The 17779-nt window shown below is 41.6% G+C and overlaps 1 protein-coding gene across 9 annotated transcripts in view; it reads right to left on the minus strand.

Moving 5' to 3' along the window:
- Window positions 1-17046, minus strand: part of ZBTB20 (zinc finger and BTB domain containing 20) — a 478730-nt gene extending 461684 nt beyond the window's left edge. For 3 of the 9 annotated variants that reach the window (XM_038150203.1, XM_038149756.1, XM_038148998.1), the window contains exon 1: window positions 8109-12262. The gene's annotated coding sequence lies outside the window, so the exon portion shown is untranslated. Of the gene's footprint in view, window positions 1-8108; window positions 12263-16600; window positions 16679-16811 lie in introns of those variants that run through there. The other 6 variants (XM_038150283.1, XM_038149849.1, XM_038149265.1 and 3 more) reach the window with 5 other exon arrangements.
- Between the last annotated feature and the right edge of the window lie 733 nt (window positions 17047-17779).

Below are 17779 nucleotides of genomic sequence, written 5' to 3' on the forward strand. Positions count from 1 at the left end.
ACATTCTAAGACTCAACAGGAAAGTGACACAAGTAAAGCAGTTCTGTCCCTCCTAAAAGACAGCAAAAACATAAACTCTTGCCTTCCTACTTACATGGGGAATAACACTTTCAGGGCCTGATGAGAGAGATGCTGTTACTCAATGGAATATTTTTTCAAATTATGCTAAAAAAAGAGTAATAAACAAAACAAGTTTTGAATATGAACATACAATACTTCTAGTATCTAAAAACTTCCATTAACTAATCTGAGTATTCTGTAACAAGTCTAACAAAAGCCAGCACTCTCACACAGGTTTTCCATCCTAACTGTTAAAACCAGACTGCAGGCTTCTTGCTCTCCTGTTAATATTAAAGATACCAATATTAGAAACAGGAGCTTGATGGTTAAGACACGTAAAAATTTTCATTTATCTAACTTCAAGAGAAGTTGGAGAAAGCAACAAGTACCAAATGCATGTACCAAAGTAACAAAACCCAAGATAATTCTTTAACAGTAGAGTGTAGGCATTGTCAAAATTGTTCAAGAAGTTAGGATGACTTCATATTCATCTCAAAAAATGCAGACAATTCATTTTTGTAGATTCTTCAAGATGAGAGGTTCTTTTAAATGAAACTACTGATGCAGGACTCTGATGAATTTCATGATCCTGAAAGTGAGATGTTTTAATGCTGTCATTATCATTATTAAACGTAGCTGCAATGATGATTTAAATCTGTGTTCCAAATCTCCAAGATGCTCTTAAACATTAGACACCTTTGTGTCTTGAAGACCCAGAAATAAGCTTACCAGTTGATTAGCTGTAAAGAAAATCTCTGCTTAACAAGACAGATACAACCTTATTTTGTCTTAATGATGTTGCCTTCAGTGGAACACAAAAAAGAGCAACTGATAGCAATGATTGAAACATTTCTTTTAGAGACTCGTATATTCAGCTGTCCACTACAAGAATCTCCAAGAGAAGAAACAGGAGGATAATAAAAGAAAAAGTTACAGCATTGAACAGGGACATTAGTGCAGATTGGCTATCTGAACATGACAAATGATCTCCTAAAGACCACGAGTTTATGGACGATGAAATGTATGTCTTTGTATGCTGCTATTATAAAATGAAAATCACAGATATTGGTGTCGTGTTACCAAAGATATCATCCAGCAATGAGAAATGCAAGAGAAAGCTGTCCTTACTATTTGGTTAGACAGAAAAAAACCAAATTTGAAACAAGAATGTTTAAAACTATTTCTTCTGCTTCTGATATGTGGCTGCTCAGTGCTATATTTCAGCCACACTAAGTGAAAAAAGTGAAGGCCAAACTCTTCCAAACCCATACTACAGAGCCTAAAGACAAATCTGCTATTACCAGCAGGCTGGATAACTCCAGTGAAAAAGGGTAACCTGGGTGAAAAAGTGCCCCTGGTTCGCAGAGACACTCAGTGTTCCTCTCAGAAACACGTGATTCTGCATTTGCATCAACAAGTGTCTTGAAATTTGCACTGAGAACAAGAAGGACTTTGATCAAAAAATAGCACACATTTTTCTCTGCAAGGAACTTTACAGAGAGGTACTAAATTTACAAAAGCAGTTGAAGGAGGTTTCAGAGGGACTTGACAGATTACAGGCTGATGACACTACCATTACAGCCTCAGTGGAAATGTGGTTTGATCTAATTAACAACAAAGAACTAGAACCACTGAAGAACAAAATTAAAAAATTATTCAAAGACTCTTGGAAGCTTTCCCTTTCATAGCCACCAGGATGGATTCAAAACACAGACGGAAGGGATTAAACCCAGGATAAGACATCATTGAATATATTCCAGGTATCTCCAACATTCTAAGATTAAAAACTGAAGAAACATATTTTGCCCTCAAATATGTGATTAAAAATTGATTTGATTGAACACAATTAATTTTATCATGCAGGTGGAAAATACAGATGTTAAATTAGGGCAGACAAGATGGCTGAACTTAGAATTGCTGGATTTTAGAACAGATGCATTGCTGTCCAGCCAACTCAGCATCACTTTTTACACATTTTTAGTTTATTCATGTCACTTTCATTGAAACAGTGTAACAGCATAGGTGCTAAAATCAAAGAATCTAGTGAAGTGCACCAATATGCAGAGTTAGATATAAAGCCTCATAGGCCTAAATTTTTTCACAAACTACAGAGACTATGAAGATGTTCTTGTTTTTAAGTACAGAATCACACACTTTGCATTTTAGGTAACGTGTCTTTTTGTGTTCAAGGGATAAATACACCCATAAAATACATCACATCATTTGTGTGTGCTTTTCAGTGGATAATATGCTGCATTTGAGTGTTTCCTCCAATAGGCTTTTGCAGAAAAAAACCAAAAAAGTCATATTGGGGAGAAAAAATCAACTTTGATACATTGGCTGCTGTTTCCACATACGAGTTTTCTCTCCACACCCAAGAGAGAACACATACCTCAGCTGAACAACTGTCAGCATATGTTAGCTATGCCAATATCCTGTGGAAAGTAACAAAAGGCTTTAACTTATTTTTAACTGAGAGAATCACATAACTACAAAAGTTTTTCCTTGAGAATTTCAAGTCAAGTTGGGATTACTGTACTCCCCCCTTTGGGAAGTTGTATGATTATTAATCTTATAATTAAAAAAGTAGAAGTTAATGAGGAAACATGTTAACATCAGATGATTTACCTATTAATATTAAAAGTGTATTGGGGAAAAAAAAAAGGGGGAAAAGGAAAAACCCATTGTGTAATCCAGGTCTGATGAAATGCTGGACAATTTTGAGACTGATAAAATGAGTCACTGCCAACTGACTCAGCATGACAACGGGAGTTCATTGTTGCCTTTGGACTGAAGGAAGCAAGCACGCAGTTGGTTCGAACCGGATTTGTTCTTTCACTAAAATGTGCTATTTCCGCCATCTTCTTCTCCTCCTCTCACGTCTTCCATCAGACCCTCTGGTGTCTCCAGTACACACTGCATTTATTAAGCCCTGCAGTATTCAGCTAGCATTGGATACAACACACATTAAGCCCTCAGATGCTGCATGTTACAAAATTAACTTAAAAGGCTGGAATGCAGCTCCATTTTTAAGTCCCAGTATATTTATATTTCACATATGGTTTTCGCTAGGCTATTCACAGGGGGGACTATAAAGCATCTCAACATGTGAGGTACTCTTGTAAACCTCACCATGTCCTCAGTTGCACTTACTGTCCTCAGGCATGGGGGATGTTGTACTGGAAGCATTAATATGTATATACGTGCTGCTTTTTACATCCACATTTCCTTCTGCTTGTTGGTTTGGCAACTGCAGGATGGCGGAATTCAACTAAAAAAATGGAATTCCTGTTTGTCTCCAAGGCTTTCCAAAGATTAACTTATCCCAGTGACTGCAACTTCCCCCCAGCACCCTCTGAAGTTAAGAAAACAAGGAGAGCTCAGCAGCTCCCATGGGGCTCGGGACCCTCCAGGGTCTGGGCAACAGAACTAAACAAAATGTACTGCCTCCATCCTTGAGATCTCTCAGTTACATGAGAAAGGTTTCCTCTAATATTGCAATAAAGTGGATTTACATTATTAACATACACAAGACTGACCAAGAGAAAGTCTTACCTGTTGCACAACATTACATGGAGTGCACAGGGTAATGTTACAAAATCTGGTTTGTGGCTCTTTACCCTCTCCATACCATCATTTGCTATTTTCTGCTTTTCCAATTAAAGCTGCTTCTCCTGAAGTCTGAAACGTAAAAGTCGTGTTTTGAGGCTTTTCACAAAGGATTACTAGAGTCTTAGAAGTATACTGATTTTACTATAGTTTAGAAAAGACTCTTAGAAATAAAATTAAATTATTTTTGGAAAGAAACAAGTAACAAGAAAGGTCTACACTTGTTTCAGCAGCTAAAGCACATCCAGCTATTACAATTTTTTAAAATGCATATTTTGCCAAAGGGAACTATGCCACATCAAACATTGTCATGCCAGGTGAGAAAAACTCAGAACTGAAGGATAAGACCGGTAATCAGCAAATATGGGTTATATCCAGCTTGAAGGTAGACAACTTGACAGGTGACTTGAACTAAGTCAGTCAACATCCCTAAATATGAGTTATCCAGTGCAGGAGGCTACTAATGCTTTCCTATTTCAGAAGGGTATCTTAAAGCTTAATTAATTGTTCATAAAGAACTCAGATTTTCAGATGAGAAGCATCAGAAAACACCAAAGTATTATTAATCTCAGGTGCCAAAGAATTATCCCTGCTCTTGCATGGATTAGGTCTGAAATATTTGTAATTTCTATGATAGCAATATCCCCAGTCCAGTTTGCAAATGATGAGAGTTATCCAAGTAAAATAAATGTCTGGCCATCAGAGTAAACAAAGACATCATTTTACGAGTCCAATCTAAATTGTAGAGATAATCAATATGAGAATAGCAGTGCTCACAATGAAACCTGTATTAATTATGAAGAGAGTTTATGAAAGAAATTAATCATTATTATGCAGTTCACTGTAGGAATTTAATAGCATGAGCCAATTCTACATGACTCTTATGATGCTTGAGGTCAAATATGCTGAGTTTGAAATAAACTTTAATCTACTCTGAACTAACTTTGTATAAAAAAAGAAAGCTTCTCATAAGTTCCACTGTACTGCCCAAAATAATAAATCTATTCTACCCCATAAGTGTGTGTGGTCTGATATGCCATCCTGAAAATAGATTCTAATGCCTCTCTTCCCTCTCTTTTCTTTTGTTTGCCTTATTTTGTTTAGATTGGTGCTATAGGAAAAGTATATACACTGATTACAAGAGAAAATTTGATATGGGAGTCAAGCAAACTTTGTTGTTGGTAAGCTTGCTTTGTTGGTTTTTTTTTTTTTTTTTCCTTAAGAAACCACTCTTCCAAAACAAACAGAGAAATGTTTATGGAAATAAAGAAACAAATTATAACAATTTTAGGTAGCATACCACAGTCAAATAAATACCATTTTCTAATAAAACAAACTGGGAGAAAGCCTAGCTTAACTTAACCCATAGTAACCAAGAAAGCAGCTCAAGGGACTTTCTGTTGCAGAATCAAAACCATTCTTGGAAGCTAAAGATTCATATCCTTTGATGAGCTTCAGAATCTCTTTTGTAAGATTATAAATTCTTCTATGACTGCAAATGCTGAAAATGCTCAATGTGGGCTTAGTTCCACCTCTATTCAAGTCAAGTCCCAGTTGTGTTCAAAGGGAGAAGAGTGAAACTGATGCTGAGAGCATTTGAAAGGCCTATACTTTGTATTTATTGGTTTTTGTGAAGTTCATCTTACACAAAGTAAAAGAAGGAAGACATAAGTAATACCCGATCTCACTGATGTGAAGTCCACACATGGCAAGAAGTCCATGGATCAGAAGTAGGTGGGGAATTCTCAGGGGGTCTCTTGTTTGGGGTACTTCTGAGCTTATGTGTTTGTGTGTGTGTTTGTGAGGAGAAGGAAGCCAAACCCCTGGGATGCAGCCAAGATGCAGGGGTTGACTACACCTCCATGTGCACTGAGCGATGCAGCAGTAGTGTCTTCTTGCTTTTGCAAAATATGGAATTAGCCATTTTGAAGACTCCTAATAATGTATTCCATGCTCACAATATGATCAATAATTTGGTATGCAACAGGAAGAATAAACCCTTAAAATTTAACAATAACACTCTCCAATTAAAAGAGTCAACACCAGCTAAATGTGAATATTTCTCTGAGCTTGCTTTGTTGATGCTGTATGATTTCTTTGTAGCTGTACAATTCTGCTTCCTAAAATTCTCTTGGCAACTACAGACTTCCTTACTTCTGATCTCATCACACACAGATGGCTCAGGCTTGTAAAATATTATTAGGGGACGTGTTGGAGTGGCCTGAACATGGGTCACTCCAGCTGAGTAATCTGACTCTCACGATTTCTCTGGATTTGTGTAACCTTGAGTTCTGCCAGGGTTTCCCAACCTGCAAAATGGGAAGAGTCTACCTCCTAACAAAGTGATGAGAACGTGTGAGTGAATACACGTACAACCCTATATAAAAGGAAAAGTGTTACTGCTATTTGGGGGGAGTAAGATAGTGTCATGTGGAGTTTTATTCTCTTCTCTGAAACAAACACCGACAGAGATATAAATAGTGCCTGCAGAAAAGCAAGGGGTGAACTTCTGTATGTTTTTTTTAAACATTCTCTAGCTTTTGCATGTAAAGTCTGCTTGGAAGAGTTTTGAATAGTTTAATAATTAAACCAAAAATCTTTAGTTCTAAAAGTATTAACATTTACCAGAGTGGATTTATTTTTCCAATGGTGTTGTAAATTCACAGTATTTACCCACCAGTTCTGGTTTTCATAACAAGACTGTAGTTTTTATTTTGATCCCTGGTTAATTTATTGCTGCAGCACATAATTTTGCTTTTCTTTTGGAGGTTCTGAGGAAAAGTAATTCTTTACAGACACTGTTCACATGGTATTTTTCAATTAAAAACACTTAAAGCAGAAAGGAATGATTGTCTCATGGGGGACTGAAGATCAGAGTTCAATGCTTGGCTCTACAATAGACTCCCTGGGGACATTTTCAAAGGCACAAATGGCAGGTTGGCACATCACTACCATACTTGCTTTAGTGGGAGTTAGTTGCCTCTGAAAACCTCTATTTCCTTTCCCTGGATTATCCCAATAAAATCATCCCATTTTTCCCTGTGTCTTGGTCTGCAACCACAACAGTGGAAATTCTAACATTTTGTTCCCCTCACCTCTCTCCTAACTTGCCTTTTTAACTAAAAGCTTCCTGAGGCAGCACTGCTTTTACAGCATGTAGAAAACCCAGCAGCAGTGGATGGAGCACTGATCTCATCTGGGACTCCCCAGTTCCTGTTAGAATGGACACATGCAAATAACATCAATACTAATTGGGAATCGGGAGTTAATGTGCTTCTCAGGTCAGGTCCAGGTTATCATGCTGTCTAGGAGCAGTGTTGCTCAGGTAAAAAGCACCACATTGTCAGCCCAAGTGAATGGCATCCACAGGACTGGGGCCGGTCAGCAAGGCTCGGTGAATGTCTCCCAGTGGCCCCAAGAAGAGCCATCATTGAAAAAGGGGAATTTTTAACCCTCTTCATCTCAGTCCTTGGCTTTTTGGTAACTTCTGTTCTATTTAAGTCAACACCCTTTGACCAAAATGTTACAATTCACTGGAACAAAATGCAAAGCTTTAACAAATATCCACAAGGCCTTTCAGAAAGCAAATCATGAACGTGAGTATGTATTTGCACCACAAGAGTACAAGTACTCAGCCACCACTTTTTGGTAACAAAAACAGGTCTGTCATATTTATCTTGCAAGACAAGATTAGGCACAACAATTTTTGTTTTCAAACCACAAATGTAAAATTCCCAAAAATGTGACATATGGAATACTTAAAGGGAGTGAATGACAATATACTGAATAAATGTGCATGATCAGTAAATTCAAGAAAATGTTGATCTGTATTTGTTTATTCAAAAAGTGGAGTGCTCCACAGAATTATTCTACTAAAACTAATTTTTTTTCTACTCTACAAACTTAAATGCATTGTGACCACGAGTTAAAATTAAAAAAAAAACAAAACAATTAATATTCCATGTGTACTTGTTAATTATCTCCCGTCCTACCAGGAATTACCATGTTTGCCAAACGAGATGAGCTAGTGCTCATTATATTCCAGAACATCACCACTGAGCAATGACGTCTTTCAGATACCCACTAGTAGTTAAACCAGGCTTTTTATTTTCGACCTATTACATAAGTTATTCTCTAAGCCATTCATCTTTCTCAACAATTTCTTTCTGGCTATAACCAATATCCTAAGTTTTGCGGACAATTTTTTTTCCCTGAAGTTAACACAGCAAAAGCCAGCAGCATTACAGTAGGAATTATTTTTATGCAATATATTCATGAGTCTCAGGCATATCTTTATGTGCTAGGCACATCCACCATTTCTTTCTGCATCATATTGTATCATCTATGCCATCAGCCCAGTATGCAATGCAAGACAGAATTCCTACAGTAGATGTAAATAATTCAAGAAAATTTGTAACTCCTCAGGGAGATTTACTCACAGATCACCTGTTCACAGAGTTTAAATAGATGTCAGAAGAACTCCAGGATTATTACAGACCGAGGGTGGGAAGGGTTACAACACAGTATCAGTATTCTTACTCAGCGCAGAACTGAAAGTGGATTTGATTTTGGATACATTAACAAACTTCAAAAGGATTGGTCTAAATCCACCAGTGGAGGAATGTAGTTTGATTGCATCATGTACTGGGATGCTGCTGCAGTCGGATCCAGAAAGAATGACGCATCACTGTCTGACATAGCTCTGATAATAGATAAGTAAACTGTAGGATTGCCAAATGAAGAGGTCAAAAAAAATCCCAACAAAAACAAAAGAGCTGATAAAGCAAATTACATCAACAGAATTTGCAGTGCAACATGAACAAAAGAAACCCAAACAAACCCCATTCCTATTAGTGATAGGCTGCCCCTGTGCTCCACATGGTATCACTGCAAATGGATTCTACAGAGAGTGAGAATGACACAAGTCCACAGTTCTGCAGTAACAGCAGCCCAAGCAGAATATCTCCACTTGCCAACTGAGAAGCCTTGACCTACTGGCCATGTGCCTCCATTTCTATCCCCCTGATCCACTAGATCAGTCATGCCTTAAGGTAGATTGCAATCATAGGTGACAAAACCCAAATCTTTTCTGTTTGTAACAGTCCTTGTATTTTCCTCCCAAAGGCAAAGCTTGCTAAGGACATTCATAGTATGTCCAGAGGCCAACAGCCTGTCACTCTCTTTACACAATGCACCACATGTATCTAGGACATAGAAAGCATTATTTAAAACTCTAAAGGAGACATTTATACCCAGTACACTTCCAAAATAAGGATGGTAAGTTGCTGAAATAACTTATTTAAAACTTTTTCTCAAGTACAGAGTGATAGAATTAGAGTAAAATCATCTAGAAGGGGTTGGAAACACTTTCTCATGAAGTCTTAAACATCACTTCGAGTGACATTAACTTGAGCTACATGTCCCATCGGAGAGCAAGTGTCAGCAAAGTAAATGCATTAGTTAAAGCTTAATAGTAGTTTGGTGTTCGATATCCTGAAATATTTAATATGTTTTTTTCCCAAAGTAAACTGTTATTCAGTTTTAATGAAGACATTAACCTGCTTGATTTGTAAGCTCCTGTGGGAAGTCAGTCTAAAACACTGTCACAAGAGGTAGGCAGATGCAACAAGAGCTGTGACAGGAAATCAAGCATATTTTAAATGTTAAAAAAGCAGCCAGACAATAAGTCTCAACATGCTCTTGTTTTCTTTTAGTTTTGTTTATTTTTTGGTAATATGATTTTTGCCCTTTAAAAGATGCCAATTAAGGCTGGCTGTAACGTAGTCTGAAGGTAACTGTGGGTACTGAAATCTACGTGAGTCCACACCAACTATGTCGTAAACAAGAAGTGGTAGGATACAGACTAAAAAAAAAAAAGGTTTGGGTCAGATTCTGAACTTCAAGACACTAGCAGTCTCCAGCATTCTAGGATGACAGCTTTAAACTGGAATCCACTGTAACACTTTTAGTCACAGTTTGAATTTTCCAGACTGACTTTGAATACAGTCTACACTTCATGGGAACAGCCGGTCTTGTGAGTTTTCAGCTTGAAATGATAGTGATATAACAAGATGAGCAAAAATGGTGAGACCCCAAGCAATTAAGGTGGGTGTGTACTCTTCCTGAAATGCATATTGGTGGTTTGACAAGGGAGACAAGCTGGCTGCTTTGTTTCACAGTAGCTGTGTTTAGTTCATGCTGTCAAGCGTGGATTCTGACACTTAACAGTATTAATATTGCTATTTCTATTGATATAATTAGCACTTCTATAAATAATAGCTAAGGCTGCCATAGCTAAGTATATTTCTGCAATCAGCACCATCAGGCCCTTCTTCGTTACACACCCTCCTGGAAATGCAAGCTGATTCATCTCAACAAGAAGACAGCCACTGAGCAATGCTGTTGATTCTAGCGGCCCAGTGAGGAGCAGCTCCCACCATGTAGAAGTCTCTCCTAAACAACTAGTTTGTATGTGTGAGACTAACATTTCTCACCAGTCTTGCACCTGCCAACGTTTGAATGCTATAAATAGGGACTCTTCTTTTCAGCCACACGATAAAAAAATCCCCACATTGAGTTCAGTGGGTGTTATTCATACACTACAATGGGGAGAAGTCCTACAAATTGTTTTGGAGACAGTCTGGAACCCACATTTAAACTCCACCTAAACAGCACAAAGATTTTATTTATTTACTTTATAGTTACGAAACAGAAAACTGCTTAACAATACAGATATTGCTGCTTTTAACAGAAGAATAGCAGCACCTGCCATTTCAATCCCTAATTTCATCCTGGTACATTTAAAAATAGAGAAGAATGACAGTTTTTCTAGAGGCCCACCAAACTTCAGGCACTTCCAGCCTGTTTCCCGGAACTTTGCCTTGTTTTTGCTGTACCTAAAAGCTGTAACTTCTACACAAGTTTTGACAGTGTTTAATATCTACCTTGAGGTACTTATGCTTAATAACTGCAACTTAAAACCAGCACCAGTGGGAGAGGGAAGTGTACAGAACCAGTGGTTGTGGAAATAAAGCCTCAGGGTCTCAAAAGATGCATACAAAAATACAAGCAGTTAAAAATTATCACCCGTTTTGGAAACAGTGGGTATTTTCTGCTTTCTTCATCTTCCATAAAGTGATGTGGGTAAACACTGTACAAAGCTATTCTAAAGACCAATATTTACAGTGTCTGGAAATAGAAAGTGTTATGTATAAGAAAAGCAGCCTAGATGTCTGACTGGAGTTTGCTACAGAAATGCTTTAAAACTTCCACTTTGTTAAGCTTTAGTCAAACAGATATGCTAAAAGTCATATGGGAAATTAGGCAATTCGTGTGCACAATTACTATTGGGTGGGAGACACACATTTTTGTATCCTGGAGGTTCTTCCAGAAACAGTACTTGCTAGCTGCAGTACTTGAAAACTTAAAATGGTAAAGAGGAGACTACAATTCCAAAGGAGCTTTGAACTCCTGTACTAGTAATACAGCTCACTTTGAGGCCAAAGCACTCAGAGAGCACTATGTCTTTCAGCAGTATCAATGCCAAAATCATTCCTGTATAATTCCACTGATGTCACTTCAGTTATTTCAAAGAGGAAATTCATGTCTAAGCCACCTTCTGTTTTCTGATGTAAACCCAGAATAACTACAGCAAAGTTTATAAAAGTACTGACACTGGCATTTCTTGTCAAACCAAACAGCCAATGGAAAAATTGGCACCTACCATCTGAAATTATTACTTTAGATATTATTTATAATCCTGATGGCTGCATTTTGGAATTCTCCACGTACATACCTTTGCAAATATTTGTGATGACAGCACATATTCTTGTTGCACAGATAGGAGTGCGCAGTTTTTCCCTAAAGTCAAATATGCTATTCGTGGCAGAGAACTTCATGAGGTCCAAGTTTTAAGCCAGGAACCCAGACCAGTAAACAAGTACTCATTCTTCAATATGCTTTCAAGAAAAGAAGCAATAACTGGCTTGGACCCCATACTGGATTTAAAAAATAAGGAATGATGAAGGAATAATTATTTCTTTGAATATGCTGTTAATGAGTCAAAATCAGAACTTCTTCTTACAAAGATATTTGATAACAAAATGTCTTATTCTGGTATTCCTCGAGGCATCTTTCATTAGTATCTGGGAAAATCAGAGTATAGTCTGAGATCCATTTATATCAGTAAGCACAAAATTATCTACACACCAAAATCTTTTTATTTCCTGCTCACCCTACTCAGGCCACAAACATGGGACTTCCCAAAGCAACACAAACCTTCCAAAATCACCTCTGGTTGTGAAAACCAGTCAATGACAACTATTTTCTTCTGTTTCAGATATGCTCAATGATTCCTCTCAGTGAATATACTGCTCATGAAAATTAATGAACTGAATTTTGACTTGCTTGGGTTGCTCTGATACCCAAGATCAAGGGTCAGCACGCCTATGTAAGGGTAAATGTCACTATAGGACACAAAAGAACACAAATGCACACTGCTGCTCTCAAGGTGAAGAAAAAAGGGACGTTTATTTTCTCACTCCAACATTTATAGTTTTCCAAATGTGACAGTGACAGTGCCACCTCTCCAATGACACTGGACAAACCAACAGTCCATCAAATTTCTCCTCCTCCATAAAGGAATGCAAAACAATGAGTTATTTACAGAAAATGTGTGAGAAAGTTCATTACAAGAATGTAAACATCAGAAGGCTTAGAAAATCTTAAAAAATCAGGGCAACAGGTAAACAAGCAAAGTTTACTAATAGCTGCCAATTTGAGACACTGTATTTTTTTGTTTGTTTATCAATAATGTAATGATTTGTGCACACTCTCTGCAATACCTCTTCAGAGAGCCTAAACTGCTGGTAAGATTTCTTGGGCAATTACAGATGAATTCTGCTTACTTAACATCAATTTGGTACTTTGAGCAAATTAAAAATAATTATTTTTCTCCATAGCATCTTCTACATTAATATCTGCAGTCACTCTGGAATCTTAATGAGCTAAACTCAGTAAATTCTGTCCATTCTGGGCTAGAGGACTGCCTTCTCCTTCATGATACACATGCAATCATTTGGGAACAGTTTACAAATCTAAACTTCCACCTCGCTTGAAGGGATTTACAGCCTCACATGACAAACTATACTGAACAATACTGAGGTCCTGTGAAAAATAAACAGAATGAACACACTTATTTTCTAATACCAAGATGGAAATAGTAAGTCTTGAGGGCCGCCTGGAATTTGACCAAGGTTACCCAGCAAGGATCAAATCCTATTTGTTTTAGGCAGACAGCCGAAATCAAATAAGCCTACAGCACAGATCAGTATACTAAGGCTATGGTTTAACCTCTGAGGCATGCTATAAATCCTGTGCCACAAAAAAGGTGCTATGGATTAATTTCTAATCCCAAATTATAACTCATCATTGAAGAACTGAAAACCCAATTCCCCTCACAGATTTACATAACAAGAACAGAACCATGCTGAGATTTAAGACTTTACTTACAAAATTTCTAACAAAATATTTTCCAGGATACTGAATTCATTCAGTGACCAATAAATCACACTGAAGTAACAAACCATACACTATGACACACTACTTTTTTAATTAATATTTTAAAATCTGCCTGCATATCTAGTCATTAATTTACCCAATAAATTAATTCCACAAGTGGCTATCCGAGTCATCAGTTTGAATTATCAAATTTCTACTGTATTTCCAAAACAATGCCAGGCATGCATGTGAGTAGGAGGGATGGGACAATGAAGCCAATAGGTGCAGCTGTGGCCTGGGAGGCAGAAGGTCTTTTCAAACTCCTGCTTTTTGACATTGGAAAGCCATTTCACTGCTGTTTAATTCAAAGTCTTTCTAGCATATAACATTTTAGCAATGAAGTCACTCCTCAAACATTTGGTAGGCAGAAACAAGCCTTTATGAACTTTATGAAATCTTATTTTCCCCTGAAAAATCAGCAGCACTGGGGGAAAGGGGTGTGTGCAGCCAGTCTGTTTGGATTTCTGGCCTTTGTGTCTTCCCCCTGTGTAAAACAGGAAAAAAAAAAATCTACGTTCACAATGCATCTTTATGCAAGTACAGGTGAAAGACCACCTCTGTAAATTCAGACGATCAAATGGGCAAGCTGGTATCTCATACATCTGGTACTGCTGCAGCACAGGATCTGAACAGTTCTTCACTTTAATATGAATGCTGGCAACCCTAATTTTAAACCAGGGTGCTTAGGTTCCATTCCTAATGTTACATCATAGTAAGGCCAAACATTAAATCCTCAGCCAGAAGAATTTTTCTTGTATCTTACTTCTATGCTACCACAACAAACAGGATACGATATAGTTTAAGACTCATAAACTATTTCATTTTGGAAGATACAAGGCATTCATATCTTTAACAACTGACTAGTCACAGATTCCACATGCGATCAGAAAGTTTTCTTCTCCTAGAAATGAGGATTTTTAAAAAACACCTACAGATTAAATGATGAGATTTAAAATAATGCTAAAATTTTCTGTAATGTTCTTCCTGCATTACAAATGGACTATTAAATCAGTGAAGTGCCAATCAAATGCTTTTGTACTTTGAAAGAAAGGTTTAAATAACAAAAGCAGTTTTTCAGGCCTCTCTCTCCCTCAGTAGTCAGTGTCACCTATGCACTAATTACAACATATTTACTCGCTTTTCTAGTAAGATCACGATTGAATAGGGTTTTTTTTAAGAACGTGATTTTTAAGAAAAGTTGCAATCAGAGCCTCGTGGATTCTGCCTCTTATTAATCCAGCTTGTCTAAGAAAAATATAATGTTGTGCAGTAAACTTCAAGATATATGACAGGATTGAATAATAACAGCTCTGGATTCAGTTTCCAGCTTTAAAAATCAACTCGCTGCATGACCTCGGGTGAACCATTAATTAACTAGGACCAAATCCTCTGTGGACTAAACACAATGGAACTAGCCAGTTTGTACAAGCCAAAGATCTGGCCCCAAGTTTCCAGAAGTTTTGAATCAGGCTGGCCAAATAATGGAATTTTTGTGCTGTGAAAAAATATTTAGTTCTGTTTCAGAATAAGGAGTAAAACTCTCACGTCCTTTGCGGAATAAAAATTCCGAGCAATTCCTTTAAAGGAGGGAAAACAGGAAAACGGGGGGGGAGGGGGGGGGGGAGAAAAAAAAAGGTGGAAGTCTCTAAGGGCAAGATTTTAACTGTGTTTTCTCCCTGTAAGCAGAAAACAGAATTGACAGAAGTCTGCAAGGCAGGTAGCCATGAACCATCACTTTAATTTTCCGGTCAGAATAATGTAACTTTTTTTTCCCCAGTAAAACTGGAACTTTCTTGCAGAAAACTGCAACTTCACAAATACCACATTTTCCACTGGGGAGGGAAGGATCCTCCCAGTCAGCTCTAATACTGTGTCCTCATTGCATCCTCTGAACAGCTGAAAGAGCTCTTGCCTCTGAGGGGTTTTTGTGCGTGTAAGAGAAGGACACAGTACTTTCCTATCACAGATTTATTTTTGTCTTGAGTTACCCGTTCTTGCAAAGCACCCTGAGACTCCCAGATGCGAAATGGTTATGGATTTCTACAACCTCAGCCCCGTAAATTCCAAAAACATCATTTCTGTATGAGAGCACATCCCAGACATTCAGGAAGACCCAGGAAGGCGCTCGGATTTCAGGACTGTGATCCAGCAGCTGTAGACAATAACAGCTTTTATGGAGATACTTTTTGCTCCTAAAATAATTGCTCTGCTCGGAGAGCCGAGCTTCAGGCTTTGCACGTTAATTTGCTTTACTCGACAATGAGTCTTACTTTCTCACAATTTCCTATTTGCCACTGAGCACAGAGGGCTCCAAGGCTGACAGGAGGGTTTTTAACCTGAGAAGCACCGGCTCGCTCGGCTACAAAAAGGAGGTGATGTCTGGGAACACGACGGGCAGTACGGCAGCCTGTTTCCTTCTCAACCTGCCAATCCATTTTTCTTTCCTGCGCTCCCAGTGCCAAACGCCGAGCCCCCTCCCTGCTGTCAGGGACACAGAAAGCCGGGCACACGACGCTGTCCCCTCGGCACAGGCAGCTGCCCGGCGCCGGGAGGAAGGACAAGGGACCGATGGCTCTGGCAGCGCTGTGGGACGCGCGGGGCGCTCGGGTGGGACGGCGCTGCCAGAGCCTCCGCAGGCAAAACGGGCAACAGCCGATTTGCTCCGTGAGCCCTCGGGGACGGCATCGAAAACGAACCAAACTCCCCAAAAAACCCAAGCAGCTGAGCTCTTCAGTGCGGGAGGACGAGCAGCTCCTCCCCAGCCCGGCTCTCAGCCCACATCCCGCGGGGCATCCCGGGCAGCGGCACTGCCTTTCTCCCGGGGGATAACCCCGACCTGCCCTCTCAGAACCACTGGATTACAGGCTGGGCAAGGTTGGAAGGGGCCACACTGGGTCATCCGGCCCAACCTCTCTGCTCGAGCGGGGTCATCCCGGAGCACATTGTACGGGATTGTGTCCAGATGGTTCTTGGGCATCTCTTCCCTCCCCGACCCTCGCTCACAAACGAGCGCCGCCAACTTTTCCCAGCGGCGCGGCTGGAGTAGGAGGAGGAGCAGCGCGTGGGGGGGACAAGCGGGGGGAAAGTCGGTGCCAAGTCTCCCTCGCCGGCCGCGCGCACCCTCAGGGGAGTGGCCCCGCCGGCTCCCAAACTTTTCCGGGACGACAAAAAAAACTCCAGGATGCGAGCCGTTCCCCCTCCAGGACTACTAGCTCCGCTCCCTCCCGGAATACGAGCTCTCCCTCCCCGCCGGGACGCGAGAGCCCCCCTCGCCCCCCACCGCCCCTCACCCGCCCTACCGCCCCGCCCCCGGCGGGCGGAGCACGCTCAGGCCCCGCCCCCGGCCGCGCGCTGACCCCGGAAGCGCCGGTACCTCTCTCATCTTCCCCTGCCCCGCACTGGGCGCCGCCGGCTCGCGGCACTTTCAGAGGCGGCCGCCGCCGCCTCGCAGGGCCCCCTCATTGGCCCCCGGCCCCCCCGCCCCGTTGGCTCGCTACCAATGGGTATTGGTTCGTAGCGCCGCCACTCAAGGCGGACCCCGCCTCCCGCCTCCGTGTGGGCCCGCCCCCCTCCTCGCGGCTCACGGCTAGTTCTCGATAGGCGAAGCCGGTCCGCTATGCGCCCCTCCTATTGGAAAACGCAAACGTCGGTCACACGGGCAGCGCCTCTCATTGGCCGGATTTTAGAACGCTAGGGGGCCGTCTTCGCCGCTCGGGAGCGCTGACTGGCTGGTCGGAGGTGTCAGTCGTGCCGGCACTCGCGTGCCGATTGGCCGCCGCGGGCCAGGCAGCAAGTTAGGTTGCGCTCCCCCCCCGCCACGCCCCCCCCCCCGCCTTCTACGCATTTCTATTTCCCGCTTTATTTATTTATTTTCCTCCATAAACTTAAATGACCCCGGAGGGGGCGGGGCCAAGGCGGGACCCACCCGGGCCAGGCGACCAATGGCAGAGCGGCAGTGGGGCGGGGCCGGCGGCGGCGCGGGCCAACGGGAGCGCGGCAGACGGGCCGCGCTCGGCCAATGGGGCGGCGCCCCCGCCCCCACCCGGAGCCCGCGGCGGGGCCGGGGGGGCCGGGGACGGGGAAGGGGGAACAGGGAGGGCGGCCGCGCTGTCCCGGGGGCGGAGGAAGGGACACAGGATCGTTTCCTTCCTCGCACGCAGGAGCCGCGGCAGCGCCCCCGCCCCGCAGCCTGTGTGATGCGCTCACGCCGGGAAGCGAGGGGAAGGCGTTTTCCCAGGAGCGCTTCTCGCCCCTTCTCTGGCCCAGGGATCCCTCGCCTGGGCGCTGCGGGGCCTCTGTCCGGAGGAGTGGGGCAGAGAGCCCCTCCGGCAGAGCCGACGGGTGTTCTGGCAGCAAAGGCGGCCTTTGTAGGTGCTGGCTTTGCAGCCAGGTCCGGAGCGAGGAGGCCCAGGAGCGTTCTCGGAAGCCCCAAGAGCGCTGGTGCCTCCCGGAGCGCCCGGAGAGCAGTGGGCTGTGTCAGTCTCCCTCCTTTCCCATTAAAGGGAAGGCCCAGGCCTTCCTTTGTTGCTGCACCATTACTGTATTTATAGAG

The sequence above is a fragment of the Motacilla alba genome, chromosome 1, assembly GCF_015832195.1.
Source record: "Motacilla alba alba isolate MOTALB_02 chromosome 1, Motacilla_alba_V1.0_pri, whole genome shotgun sequence".
NCBI lineage: Eukaryota > Metazoa > Chordata > Aves > Passeriformes > Motacillidae > Motacilla > Motacilla alba.